Source organism: Erpetoichthys calabaricus, chromosome 17, assembly GCF_900747795.2.
Source record: "Erpetoichthys calabaricus chromosome 17, fErpCal1.3, whole genome shotgun sequence".
NCBI classification, from domain to species: domain Eukaryota; kingdom Metazoa; phylum Chordata; class Cladistia; order Polypteriformes; family Polypteridae; genus Erpetoichthys; species Erpetoichthys calabaricus.
In genome coordinates, this window is record NC_041410.2 from 61,828,513 (window position 1) to 61,844,294 (window position 15,782).

Genomic DNA, 15,782 nt, shown 5'->3' on the forward strand with positions numbered 1-15,782 from the left:
CTTCAAATACATATCTCAGTTGTTTGTTCCAGATTACCACAGCTCTTTGAGTAAAGAAGTGCTTCCTGGCTTCAGTCTTAATACTGCATTTCAGCTAAATTGTGACAGGAGGGTCATTACTATTTTACAGAAAACTATTTGCATTTCCACTATGTGATGGTAGTTGCTTTCAAATTCCTACATTTCTGCCAGGAATGAAGAACTGGAATTTGACTCACGTTTTTCACATGTGACTGAGCAACTGAAGGCAGAAGAGAAATTGCATGTAATGACTTCTTATCAACTGTGTATTACTTCTCTGGTCATGGCATCTATTAGAAAAAAATATTATATAAAAAGGTGTGATCCAGATTGTTTGCAGGTGGTACATCTTGTGTGCATTTATTTATCTAAAATCAGTGTAGCTACTTCACAATTTATTAATTAGAGGAGATGATCGATACATAAAAAAAGAGAAAACACTAACATGCACCTTGCAGATTATCTGCCAGAACAGATAAGACCACTTCCACTTATTAGCTGGGTGGCTGACTGGATGGAGATAAGGAAGCCTCTGCATTTTAGGCAGACTGAATTGTAGACTGAACAGAAACTGGACAACCATTACTGCTATGCTGGATGGCTGCTTAACACAGAAGAGGACAGGTGCCACCCATAATAACAAGAATGCTATGATTTTGTATGAGTCTCACCCTTGAATTTTGTATTGTATTTCTTTTATATTCTGCATCCTTTCTTCTGGTTCCTTTTGTGATTTCTGTTAATAATCTTATTACATGTTGTGAGGGACACCACGTGAGGACTGAACTCCTGGCCAGAGCTGTTCTGGGATCCTTACTCAGCTGGGATGCCAATGGCATGGAAGGATGAGGTATAGCAGCTTGCTCAGGTCATTGTCTCCGCTGATCCACTAGGTGGAAGTCTCCTTGCGCTACGGTGCCATCATGGATTGACATAGGGCACATTGGGAATTGTAGTTGCTGCCTCAGCCATGCTGAATTCCATAGTTGCTGCCAGAGGGCACAGAAGGGTCTAGAGAGCCTGACTTAGTCGGGCTCCAGCCTTACTCAGAAGTACTCCCAGGCCAAAGTTTTCGGACACTGGAAGTACTCTCTGGTTTTATATAAAAGAAACTGCCTGCCTCAACTCAAGGAGCCAGGGTCAGACGCTTGTGATAGGAGTGGATGAAAAGGAGACAGAGAAAGGATAGTGTTGCTGAGAATTGAATTGTAATTGTGGTTCCTCATAAGAGTTTCACAAAAATAATACCCTTCATTTATAGCGAACTTGTGTCTGAGCCTGTGTGTTGAAGCTGCAAGCCTATTTATTTTGTACATATTTTTTGCCATTTATTTGTATTCACACCCCCAATGACACAAGCATACAGTGAAGCTCCTCTTTCGCTTTTAGGAAAATGTTGTACTTCGCGAAGCCACTTTATATTTTCCCCGTTGGACATGCAATATGTGACACGAATTTTGACCGGCAGCATAATAGGTTAGTTCACCTTCACATTGGTTCCACAGTCACCATTTGTGTCACATGGTTGGAAAGAGAGCAGTAATTTATATGTATACTTGCATCTATTTAACTTCTTTATTGACCAGGAGGATATTAACATATATGTGTTTGTTGAAGGGTATAACTCAATAAAGTGTATTTAAATTTAAAAAAGCCTTCATAATTATTGTATTTTATTCAAGAACACTTTAATAGACTATTATCAGGCATGCAAAATTGAAAAAAGTAAACTCATGGGTCATTTATTCTCACTCCTTAAAAAATGCAAAATGAACTGAACATGAACTAGTTAATTGAAATGGTGAACTATGAACGTGAATTTATTTATTTTAATCTGTGTGAACTGAACTTTGAGCTAGTACTCACTGGTTGTTACCCATTTTCCATCACATGTTATGAACACATAATCACTGCATGTGTGATGCTTTTATCACAACAATGTTATTTAAGACAGCAGAAATAAAATGTGTGTTTCCTAAAAGTATATTTACTGGTATTATAAATGTGGTCATCTTGTTAATTTATTTTTCAAAACAGAATGCTGCTGTTGACAAATCACTTAAGCACTGGAAAGGTCACTTAACAATGAAGCACCTTGTACTTTTATAGAGTTGGCAGAATCTCTACTAAACTGCAGGTATAGTTTATTGGTACTTTCACAAAACAATCTGCACATTGGTGAAAAACTAAACTGTTAATGCATTTTTATTTTTATTATTTTTTTTTTCAATTTTTTCTTAGTATTAACCTTACAGCTGAAAATGCCTGATATTGTAAAAATAAACTGGTGCCAGAATAATGATTTTATATACAGTACATAGCACTCATATATCCATCCATCCATTTTCCGACCCGCTGAATCCGAACACAGGGTCATGGGGGTCTGCTGGAGCCAATCCCAGCCAACACAGGGCACAAGGCAGGAACCAATCCCAGGCAGGGTGCCAACCCACTGCAGGACAGCACTCATATATATATATATATAGTCATTTGCGTGTGCATTGGGGAAAGCTTATAGGCTTGGGTGATGGCGCTGTTTACTAAAACCTTATGTCTTCCACCCTCTGCAGACCGGAAGATTAACAGCTTTACCTCACTTGACGTCACTTCTGGTGTCCTCCCACCTGAAACAGCTTCTTACTGTTAGAAGTCCTTATCACTGAAAGTTCTGCTATCTCGGAGCAGTGAATTTTGAGACTCACGTCTGCAAAGATGTTTTCTTTTCATTTTCAACACATGTATAACACACAGTTTCTTTCAGTGTTATGGGGTTTGCCTACGGGTGCTGTAACACTTCACAGTTGTGTGTGTTTTCCCTCATAGTGATGCAGTTGGTAGGATTACACAAATGTTAATAAATGGCAGAGCAACAGGATGCTGCGGCAGAAAATCAGACATTGAAAATCCAGGTTGGGATACAACGGACTAGCTGACACAGAGGTATGTAATCAGACACGTACTGTTCTCCAGCAGGAACGACTGTTGGAACCGTCCCAGGTATTGCTACCATTGCACCCTGATGATGATGTTGAGACTTTCTTCCTAGTATATGCACATACCTCTATGTGTAAAGGTTGACTAGGCAGATCCAAGCAACTATAGGCTAGTAAGCTTATCATGCATCATAGGAAAATTAGTGGAAGTAATTATCAAGGATACAATTGAGCAACACATGGCTAGAACAAGAGTTTTATTGAACAGTTACTAAAGGCGGAGGGAGGGAGGTCATGTTTTGCCAACATGTGGGAATTCCTATGAGGAAGCAGCAAAATAATATGATGAAATCGGGGCAAACATTATTTATTTGGGCTTTCAGAAAGCATGTGATAAGGTGCCACATGAGAGGTTGGGCATTATACTTAAAGAAATTGGAGTTCGGGGTGTTGTTTGTAGATGGGTGGAAAATTGGCTCAGACACAGGAAGCAGAGGGTTATGGTGCAAGGAACCCTATCATAATTGGTGTCCCTCAGGGGTCGGTGCCAGGGCCGCTGGTATTTTTTATACAGTATATATGAATGATTTGGATAGGACTATAAGTAAAAAACTGGTTAAATTTGCAGAAGATACCTTGCTAAGGGATTTCAGATAATCTGGAATTCATTGAATCATTACAGAGGGACTTGGACATCATATAGATATGGGCATACTGTATTTGTGTCAGATGAAATGTAATTTAAGTAAATTTAAAGTATTAGATGTAGGAAGTAAAAATGGTAGGTTTGAATATGCAATGGGAGGTCTGAAAATTGAAAGTTCACCTTATGAGAAGGATTTAGGAGTCATAGTGGACTCTACATTATCAAGTTCCAGACAGTGTTCAGAAGCCAATAAGAAGGCTAACAGAATGTATGTATAGAACAAAGTAAGTTCAAAGAGGTTAAGCTCAGGCTTTATAACACCCTGGTGAGGCCTCATGTGGAGTATTGTCTACAGCTTTGGTCTCCAGGATACAAAAAGTACATAGCAGCACTAGAAAAAGTGCAGAGAAGAGTACCTAGGCTGATTCCAGGGCTACATGGGATGATTTATTATGAAAGATTAAAAGAGCTGAGTTTTTTCAGTTTAAACAAAAGAAGATTAAGAGAAGAATTTATTGAAGTATATAATTATGAAGGAAATTAATACAGTAGATCAAGACTGTATTTTTAAAATTAGTTCATCAAGAACACAGTTGGAAAATTGTTAAGGGTAAATTTCTCACAAATATTAGGAAGTTTTTCTTTATACAGAACATGGAATAAGCTACCAAGTAATGTGGTAAACACAGGACTTTGGGGACTTTTACAACTAGACTTGATGTTTTTTAGAAGAATTAAGTGGATAGGACTGGCAAGCTTTTTTGGGCTGTTCTCATCTAGATTTTTCTAATATTCTAATGTTGTGATCATTAGGAGTGTACAGAGTGGGTACATACAGTGGTGTGAAAAACTATTTGCCCCCTTCCTGATTTCTTATTCTTTTGCATGTTTGTCACACAAAATGTTTCTGATCATCAAACACATTTAACCATTAGTCAAATATAACACAAGTAAACACAAAATGCAGTTTGTAAATGGTGGTTTTTATTATTTAGGGAGAAAAAAAAATCCAAACCTACATGGCCCTGTGTGAAAAAGTAATTACCCCCTGAACCTAATAACTGGTTGGGCCACCCTTAGCAGCAATAACTGCAATCAAGCGTTTGCGATAACTTGCAATGAGTCTTTTACAGCGCTCTGGAGGAATTTTGGCCCACTCATCTTTGCAAAATTGTTGTAATTCAGCTTTATTTGAGGGTTTTCTAGCATGAACCGCCTTTTTAAGGTCATGCCATAGCATCTCAATTGGATTCAGGTCAGGACTTTGACTAGGCCACTCCAAAGTCTTCATTTTGTTTTTCTTCAGCCATTCAGAGGTGGATTTGCTGGTGTGTTTTGGGTCATTGTCCTGTTGCAGCACCCAAGATCGCTTCAGCTTGAGTTGACGAACAGATGGCCGGACATTCTCCTTCAGGATTTTTTGGTAGACAGTAGAATTCATGGTTCCATCTATCACAGCAAGCCTTCCAGGTCCTGAAGCAGCAAAACAACCCCAGACCATCACACTACCACCACCATATTTTACTGTTGGTATGATGTTCTTTTTCTGAAATGCTGTGTTCCTTTTACGCCAGATGTAACGGGACATTTGCCTTCCAAAAAGTTCAACTTTTGACTCATCAGTCCACAAGGTATTTTCCCAAAAGTCTTGGCAATCATTGAGATGTTTCTTAGCAAAATTGAGACGAGCCCTAATGTTCTTTTTGCTTAACAGTGGTTTGCGTCTTGGAAATCTGCCATGCAGGCCGTTTTTGCCCAGTCTCTTTCTTATGGTGGAGTCGTGAACACTGACCTTAATTGAGGCAAGTGAGGCCTGCAGTTCTTTAGACGTTGTCCTGGGGTCTTATGTGACCTTTCGGATGAGTCGTCTCTGTGCTCTTGGGGTAATTTTGGTCGGCCGGCCACTCCTGGGAAGGTTCACCACTGTTCCATGTTTTTGCCATTTGTGGATAATGGCTCTCACTGTGGTTCGCTGGAGTCCCAAAGCTTTAGAAATGGCTTTATAACCTTTACCAGACTGATAGATCTCAATTACTTCTGTTCTCATTTGTTCCTGAATTTCTTTGGATCTTGGCATGATGTCTAGCTTTTGAGGTGCTTTTGGTCTACTTCTCTGTGTCAGGCAGCTCCTATTTAAGTGATTTCTTGATTGAAACAAGTGTGGCAGTAATCAGGCCTGGGGGTGGCTACGGAAATTGAACTCAGGTGTGATACACCACAGTTAGGTTATTTTTTAACAAGGGGGCAATTACTTTTTCACACAGGGCCATGTAGGTTTGGATTTTTTTTTTCCCTAAATAATAAAAAACATCATTTACAAACTGCATTTTGTGTTTACTTGTGTTATATTTGACTAATGGTTAAATGTGTTTGATGATCAGAAACATTTTGTGTGACAAACATGCAAAAGAATAAGAAATCAGGAAGGGGGCAAATAGTTTTTCACACCACTGTATACTGGCACCTTTTCTGAGGGGACTGGCAAAGCGGGCTTTTTTGACCTCGATGAGCAGGTTGTGACAGAGTATTACCAACTAAAAGCTGAGTTGTTGTTGAGATACGTTGTCAGCCCAGACAGGAGTGGGGGTTTGAAACTGAGCGACCAACACACTCCCAAGCGTATGAACTATGAAGGCAGAGTTTAGTGCTGGTTGAAACCAGATTCCAAAAAAATGACTGAAAAAGCAGTATGTGACTACCTGATAAATGCCTCCCCAATTTTCTTGCCCAGCTGGCTCATAAGCAGGGACATAAATCCATGGATGACCTAATCACAGCCCTCAAGCGACATTGGGCAGCCATGTGAATTGAGTGTTCAGAAAAGTCTGCAGATTGCCAAAAGGCCCAGACAGGATGTGTCACCACCCCTGTAATCAACCTATTGCGAGACAGTATTTGCTGTCAGACCAAAGGAGAAGCACGGGATCCCTCCCTGCTGCTACAAGTGCAGTGCGGTGGGCAATATTTTCAATTTAGGCAAACTCCAGGCTCTTTTAAAGGAGTGCAGTGTAATAATTCCCTTAAGTTTGCCAAGAATGCAGTTGTCCTCATTAATGGCCAGTGCCCGTCCTATTTAATGTCACTGGGTTTGCACTTTGTAATTAATAATGATTTACTGTATTGTGTAGAAGAGAGTGAGGGTCAGATGAGGTCATTGATGCTAGTTCTATGGACCTACCAGCAACAGGTTTGCAAACTAGTTTATGCTCATCTGTTAGGAGCCCATTTGGGGGCCAAGAAGACACTAGAATGAATTAAGGTCTTATTTTATTGGCCAGGAATAAATGAGGAGGTATGCTGATTTTGTGCTTCCTGTCCAGAGTGTCAGCTGTGACAGATTCTTTGGAAGGACCATGCTCCTGTCAATCCCATACCACTCGATGATATTCCATTCGAGCAAACAGGAGTTGATATTGTAGGACCTCTAGAACCTTCTGCACATGGTCACAAGTATATTTTAGTAATAACAGTCTATGCAACATGATACCTAGAGGCGATTCCATTGAGACTTGTCAATTCCAAAAACATAGCTTGCGGCCTGGTAGGGGTCTTTGCGCATGTCAGTATCCCTAAAGAAGTGCTCACAGACCAAAGGATACTTTTCACCTTTGAAACGTTCAGGGAAGTTGCCAAGTTACATCACATTAAGCTCTTAAAAACCTTTGTGTACCATCCTCAAACTGATGGTTTACTGGAGTGGTTCAATCAAACACTCAAGCAAATGCTTCACAAGGTGGCCAGCGAGGATTGAAGGAACTGGGATCATTTACTACCCATTGTGCTTTTTGCATTCTCTCAAGCCTCTACAGGCTTCTCACCATTTCAGTTATTGTATGGGCGTCAGCCCCGAGGGCTATAGGAAGAGGCTCTCTCCTCCAAGGACATTCTGGAATATATCATGCAATTACATGATAGATTTGACAAAATTTGACCTAATCTAAAAAAAAAAATATGGAGTGTGCGCAATCAGCCCAGGCTTGTTATTATGGCCACCCATTCTAAATTACTGGCACTTTGACATGGCCCTTATGAAATTAAGACAGAAAGGGGCTGGTCAATAATTTGGTGAAACAACCAAACCATTGCTCAACTGAGCGAGTCTACCATGAGAATTTGTTGCAACCATGGAAGGACAGGGACTCCAATTCTTACTCCAGACAACCTCGTTTTTACTTCACTCAGAAAACCACACATAATTTCGGTCTCAATTTGATACCCAAATAATGAAAACAGGTCAAAGCAGCCATCTTCTCCATCCTGATAGTACAGAATGAGCGACCTGGAAGAACCTCTGTGATTGCACGCAACATCATTACGGAAATGGGGATCATTGCCCAAGAACACCCATATCGTCCAAAGCTGATGTCATTATGATGATTATGATGTGAATTTCCCATTGGGATTAATAAAGTATCTATCTATCTATCTATCTATCTATCTATCTATCTATCTATCTATCTATCTATCTATCTATCTATCTATCTATCTATCTATCTATCTATCTGTCTATCTATCTATCTATCTATCATTATGAAGTGTCCCTATCCAAAAAGAAAGAGGCAAGTCCAAGCTTGCTTAGGTTTAGTGGGGTACTATTGCTGGTTTGTTAAGGACTTCCGACAGGTGAACGGAAACTGGAAGAGACGTCAAGAGTGGTAAAGCCGTCAATGAATTTCCCATTGGGATTAATAAAGTATCTATCTATCTATCTATCTATCTATCTATCTATCTATCTATCTATCTATCTATCTATCTATCTATCTATCTATCTATCTATCTATCTATCTATCTATCTATCTATCTATCTATCTATCTATCTATCTAATCTTCTGGTCTACAGAGGGAGGAAGAAATAAGGTGTTAGTAAACAGTGCCATTCTATGTTCCAGTAGGAAAATACTATCACCTGAGTACTCAATGCACACATGCATGACAGGAGCACCTCCCCTTTAGCCTAACTGTGAGGTCATGAACCTGGGAAAGAGCATTAGCAAACAATACAATACAATTTATTTTTGTATAACCCAAAATCACACAAGAAGTGCCACAATAGACTTTAACAGGCCCTGCATCTTGACAGCCCCCAACCTTGACTCTCTAAGAAAGCAAGGAAAAACTCCCCAAAAAAACCCCTAGTAGGGAAAAAAATGGAAGAAACCTTGGGAAAGGCAGTTCAAAGAGAGACCCCTTTCCAGGTAGGTTGGGTATGCAGTGGGTGTCAAAAAGAAGGGGTTCAATACAATACAATACACAGAATAAAACACAAGTAATCCTCAATACAGTATAATAATAAAATAAAAATATTACAAGTACAGAGCAGAATTTAACAGTAGATGATATCACATAATATGATTTGGATTTGTTCAGACCTCAACCATCAAGCTGCCTCCCCCAATTGGCCATTCCACAGTTGAGACAGTGCTGGGCAAGCCAATCTGATGAAAGGGCCCTCTACCCAACGATTCCTGCGATCCTCCATCAGAGATGACTTTACCTTAGGCAGACAAAACAACTTGGCAGGTGGCAGTGCCACATTTGATTACCGAGAACAGAAACAGAACAGGTGAGGGTTAGTAACAAATTATAACTACAGTATCATGTTACTTATGTTTTAGTGCTAATGACTAACCACAGAGATGCAGTCTGTACAGTTAATCAGCAGCTCTAGTCAGGATATGCTAAACTGAAGTAGTGAGTCTTCAGCCAGGATTTGAAAGCTGAGACCGAAGGGGCATCTCTTATAGTAGCAGACAGACCATTCCACAGTTTAGGTGCTCTGTAACTAAAAACTCAACCTCCCACTGTTATTTTATTAATCCTTGGAATCATAAGCAGTGTGGAAGATGACCCGGACACAGACAGGCGGACACGTTGAAGTCACCCAACACATGTTTATTCCTCATACTATTATTTACAAATGTGGCACACAGCCCCAAAGTCCCCAAAGTCCTGGCCAACAAACAATACCTCACTTTCTTCAGGCCACCTCCTTGCCTCCTCCAAGATCTTGTTCTTCCTTCTCTCCCGACTCCAGCCCTCGAATGGAGGGAGGCAGCCCCTTTTATAATCACCCGGATGTGCTCCAGGTGCCTCCCGACAATCTTCCGCCGGCACTCCCCAGTGTGGCGTAAGTGCTGGCTGTGCACCCGGAAGCACTCTGGGTGTCCCCAATCCTCTTCCCCCCAGCACTTCCGGGTGTGGCGGTAGTGCTGAGGTCCAGGGCTCCCAAGGCATTGGGGTGCCCCCTGGCGGTGACCACGGGCCCCTCCAGGGTTGAGCTTCCAAGCTCTGTACCCGTGGTCCCCATAGCCACCAGGGCGGTCGCCCCCACGTGGTCTGGTGGAGGCGCAAGCCCTCCTCCGGTCCTCCGGTCGCCCCCCAGCCACCTGTGACAGCAGACCGGCATCTTGAGATCTTAAAGTGTGCTCTGGTTTGTAAGTCATGATAAGTTCAGACAAGTAAGCCGGACCTTGGCCATTCAAGGCTTTATATGTTAAAAGGAGGATTTTGAAATTTGCCCTAAACTTAACTGGGAGCCAGTGTAAGGATTTAAGAACTGGAGTTATGTGTTCGTACATTCTTGTTCTTGTAATAATTCTTGTAGCAACTGTAGGCTGTATAAAGAACAATTTCAATATCCAGTGAACATCGCATTACAGTAGTCAGTCCTACTAGAAATAAAAGCATGAATTAATTTCTCAGAATCCTGTTTATTTAGAAAGCTTAATTTCCCAAAATTTTTAAGATGGTGTTTTGTCTTGGTAGAGTAATATATTGCTCTACTTTCCCCTATTGTATTATTAATATGTAGCCTTAGAATGCCTAATCTCACAGACTTACCACTGTTTATAAGGTATTATTGTATATAACTTATCCCCACCTTCCCTTCTATATCTATAACCTCAGGCAATTAGATGTAGTAAAAAGACAAGCAGAAGTTAAGTTACACATAAGATAATGTATTACTGATAATATTCATAAATAACAACAAAATGCAAAGTATATTTGAATATTGGCAACCGTACAACCTGATTAAATGGTGATATGTACTTCAGGCGGCACACAGACTTGCAGCTACTTAAATGTCTCTAGTTAAGGCATCATTGGTGCTCAGCTTTCAGCCACATGTCTGTTCAAAATGGCTGCTGAGCTGTGCTCTTCATTGTGTTGTCTTCATCATCACAGGTTAGAAAGAGAGAGATACTTCTTCATCATATGTTGGTTGGTAAGAGAGATGCTTCTTTCAGATGTTGGTTAGTAAGAGAGAGATCACAGGTTAGCAAGAGAGAGATTGCGAGGTTAAACACATACATTTATAGATGTTCTGTCCAACACCTAGAGCCAATAGGACATCATGGTACTTAAAGGCCTCTGAAACAAGCCAGTTCCAAACAGCTATACCTCAGACCAATGGGGGAATAGAACATCTTAACACCTGCCCCCAAACCATATGTTAAGGTAAGTTAACTTGTGGGGGGGTAGAAATGAGTTTAGCAAAGAAACACTCGGCAAACTGGTTTAAGACACATTCCCCAAATCCTGTCGTAAAATTCAAACAGACCCATTCCTAAGGGGGGGGGGGGGGGGTAAATACTAAATTACATTGCTTTACTTAAATTACAAATAAAGACATACAAAATATTCATCAAGTTATATGTAAAATCTCACATCACAACAGATGGAATAAACATGATTTGGACAACTTTGTAATGTAAACTTTAAATGACATGCTAGAGTCAAAGATAACTCCTAGATTGCGAGCTGATCCAGGAAAATTAATGATGATTCCAACTGAGTTAAATGATGACAAAACATTGTCCCAATCGACGTCATTCCTTCCAATAATTCACATCTCTGTTTTATTGGTGTTTAAAGATAGGTAGTTCTCACTCATCCACTCCTTTAATTCACTAACACAACTAGTTAAAGACAACATTGGATAAACTTCATTTGATCTAAAAAAGAGGTATAACTGGGTGTCATCTGCATATGAGTGAAAATTAACATTATGTTTCCTAATGAGAGATACCAGTGGAAGCATGTAAACTGAAAAAAGTAAAGGTCCCAGTACTGAGCCCTGCGGGACACCATTTCTCACTTCTGCGTATAATGATGGAGCACTGTCAGAACATTTCTATATGTATTGGAATCGATTCAATAAATAAGAACTAAACCAAGTGAGTACAGTGCCTGTAAAGCCCAAAATCATTTTCTAGCCTGTGCAGTAAAATAGAATGGTCAATAGTGTCAAATGCTGTGCTTAAGTCTAACAGCATAATTGCAGTGGAGTTTCTTCATCAGAGGATATCAGAATGTTGTTTACAACACGCGTTAGTGCTGTTTCTGTACTATGACCAGTGCGGAAACCAGACTGGAATTTCTCAGATAAATTGTAATGCATAAGGTGTGACTGAAGGTGATTGGCAACTACCTTTTCTAGTATTTTAAAGAGAAAGGGTAAATTTGTAATGGGTCTATAGTTATTAAGAATATGTTGTTCTAGGTCTGACTTTTTAAGTAATGGTTTAATGACTGACACTTTTAGTGCATCAGGTATTGTGCCATGCAATAATGAACTATTGATAATGCTATGAATAGGCACTGCAAAAACATCCATTGCACTTTTTACTGGTTTTGTTGGCACTGGATCTAGGGAACAAGTAGTAGGTTTCATTTTGGAAATTAAAGTAAAGACTTCCTGCTCAGTTACAGGATTAAAATTTCTAAAGTGTTGAATGCAAGGTGAGACAGGGTCTGCCAGGCTAGTATGTGGTTTGCACTGTGATGCTGAGATCTGGAATCTTATATTTTCAATTTTCTAATTAAAGAAGTTCATAAAGTTTGTACTGTTGGTGTTTTGCACTGTAGATCTGCATTCCCATTTGTTAATTTAGCCACTGTTCTAAACAGTACCTAAGGATTTTTATTATTGCTATCTATTATTGTAGAATAGTATTCTGAGTGAGCGTTAAAGAGAGCTTTTTTATATTTTTTAACACTCTCTGTCCATGCAATTTGAAAGACCTGCAGCTCTGGTGTTCTCCATCTGCACTCCAGTTTTCGACACTCTAATTTAAGAGCTCAAGTGCTCTCATTAAACCAGGGTGTTTCTATGTGCTTTGATCACTTTCGTTTTAAGGGGAGCCACTGTTTCATAGCATCTCTCAAGGTTACATTATAATGTGATGTTAGCTGATCTAAATTGCTTTCCACATTTACATTTGATGTTAACTGATCTAAATGGTTTTCCACAATTACACTCAACTTACTCAAAGTATCTATAAATTTTGAAGCAGAATTACAATCGAGATGTCACACTGTCTTTGTTTTAATCTGTGAGTGTATTGTTAAGGGCAGGACTAAATCCAGTGTAATTAAGTAGTGAACGGAAATAACTTCATTAAATGGAGTTAAATTAAGTTATAATTAAATCTAATGTGTAGTTATGATTATGAGTTGGACCTTTGACAATCTGGTGAAATCCTACCGAATTTAACAAATAAGTAAAACATTTGCTAAAAGTGTTAGTTTCCACATCAATGTGTACATTAAAATCCCCCATCAATACTACATGATCATAATTTATAGCCAAATCAGATAAAAGGTTGCTAAATTCAGTCATGAACAATGAATGTGGCCCTGGTGGTCTGTAGACTAGCACTATAATTGTGTTGGAATCTGTTTTAATATTTAAAATGAATGCCTCAAAGGATGTGAATTTACCTACATTTTCAAAAGTGAATTGCATTTTCTTGCAATGAATTATTCCAAGGCCTCCTCCTCGACCAGAATCTCTAGACTTATGAAGGAAAGAGTATCCATCTGGTGAAGACTCACCTAGGGAAACAGTGTCACATTTACTAAGCCAGGTTTCAGTGAGAAGACACAGATCAGATTTTGTACTTAATATAATATCCATCCATCCATTATCCAACCCGCTATATCCTAACTACAGGGTCATGGGGGTCTGCTGGAGCCAATCCCAGCCAACACAGGGCGCAAGGCAGGAAACAAACCCTCGGGCAGGGCGCCAGTCGACCGCAGACTTAATATAATATCATTTACTAAAACAGCTTTACTTCCAAGAGAATGAATGTTCAATAAGCAGCATGCTCCTTTTTTGAACTGCTAATGTATTTTTTGCTTTTGAAGTAAATTTCTATTACTGGTGCCCCTGGTTGGGGGTCTGGTTTTATCTCTTGGTCTAATTATACACCTTATTTTTTGGTTATCAAGTAATTTAAGGTCTGCATCATGACTAAATTTACTGGATGCCCCACAACAGGTATTATGGGTAACAGTTTCAGGAAAGTAACAGGTGGGATAAACAACAGCCTGTGATTTAAGATCACATGACTGTGGCATGGATGGGGCTCTAATCAGTCAGCGAGGCAGTTTTGCTGCCATATTTTGGGATAATACATAAGATCCCCTCCAGTTAGGATGAAGACCATCTCTTTTGAAAAATTCCCAAAACTCATCCTAATTGTTCACAAAGGCTATGCTTTTATTTGCACATCAGGTTTCTAGCCAACAGTGAAGTGAATGCAATCTGCTATACATCACATCCTCTTTATATAATCTTGGTAAGGGGCCAGATACAACTAAATTCCAACATTTTCTTTTAGCTTTGGTTCATAGTGAGATTAAGTTCCTCTTTAATACCTCAGATGGCTGTAAATAAATATCATTAGTGCCGACATGCAACAATAAGGTAGAGACTTCATCGTCGGCGACACGATCCAGTGCGGCCTCTATGTCAGAAATCTTGGCCCCTGCAAGGCATTTGACATTAACTGCTGGTTTAACATAGTTTGGAATTGTAGCATTCTGCACTATGGAATCGCCAATTATGAGCACTTTCTTATTCTCAATATCCACAGGTGCGCTGCAGAGTGCTGAGAATCTGTCCTGGGCCTGAATTGGTGACCTGGGTGGTGAGGAACTAAATTTTGGCTTCTTAGATCCCTGTCTTACTGTTACCCACTCGCCCTGTGGCTGAACTGGTGCTGCTGACTTCGCCCGCTCTGACTACAGTGGGACCTGGAGAGACTGAAGCTGAATCAGAAGTAGCTGAATTGTTTAAACAAACAAACTCGATCCAATTTTCAGTTTCCCTAATTGCTATTAGGTTCCTAACGCGGTCCTCAGATTCACGCATTTTCCCGACCAACTCTAAATTAACTAAACACTTTTGGCAGGTGAAGCTGTCTACACTGTCGGCCGGAAAACCTGAACTGTACATGCAGCAGTACACACAACATATAAACGTACCCTCAACAGGCAAGGAACAGATCGAAATTACGTTTAGTGCTGATTTGATCTTCTCTGTTTTTGCAGTAACTTTTGCAGTAACAGAGCCAAGACAAGGAAGGACTTTAAACCGAAAAGGTTGCATAGCCAAGAACCACCTGATAATGTGAGGATTCAAAGAGAAGGGCCATCCACTGTAAGGGAGTGTGGTCTATCATTAGAGTGAATTCATAACCCAACAACAACAACAATTAATTTTTTGTATAGCCCACAATCATATAAGGAATGCCACAATAGTCTTTAACAGGGTCTTATTTTTGACAGCCCCCCAGCCTTGACTACCTAAGAAGACAATAAACAATTCCCAAAAAAACCCTTGTCAGGAAAAAAATTGAAAAAATCTTGGGAAAGGCAATTCAGAGAGAGACCCCTTCCAGATAGGTTGGCCATGCAATGGATGTCAAAAACAAATGGGGTAAATACAATCCTCTTCACAGATCTAGATGGCCAATCTATCAATGCCACCTCAGGAATACAATACAATAGTACCATAGTAATAGTACAAGCTGCAAAGCAAAATGATAGATTATATCACATATGATGATTCAGATTTGTTCAGAGTCCTGGAGACCTTGTCCAACAAGCTGCCTCTGCCCTACTAGCCATTCTACAGCTGAGTCAGTGCTGGGCATGCCATTTGATGAAAGGATCCTTCTATCCGATGATTTCAGTGCTCCTTTATCAAAAATGACTTTTCCATAGTGAGGCAAACAACTAGGCAGCACAGCAGTGGCTACAAGTGCCACATGTTACTACTGAGAAGAGAAACAGAGTAGGAGGGCATTAGTAACAAATTATAAATATCATATTACTTATATTTTAGTACTAATGACAAATAACAGAGATGCAGTGTGCATAGTCTGGGTATG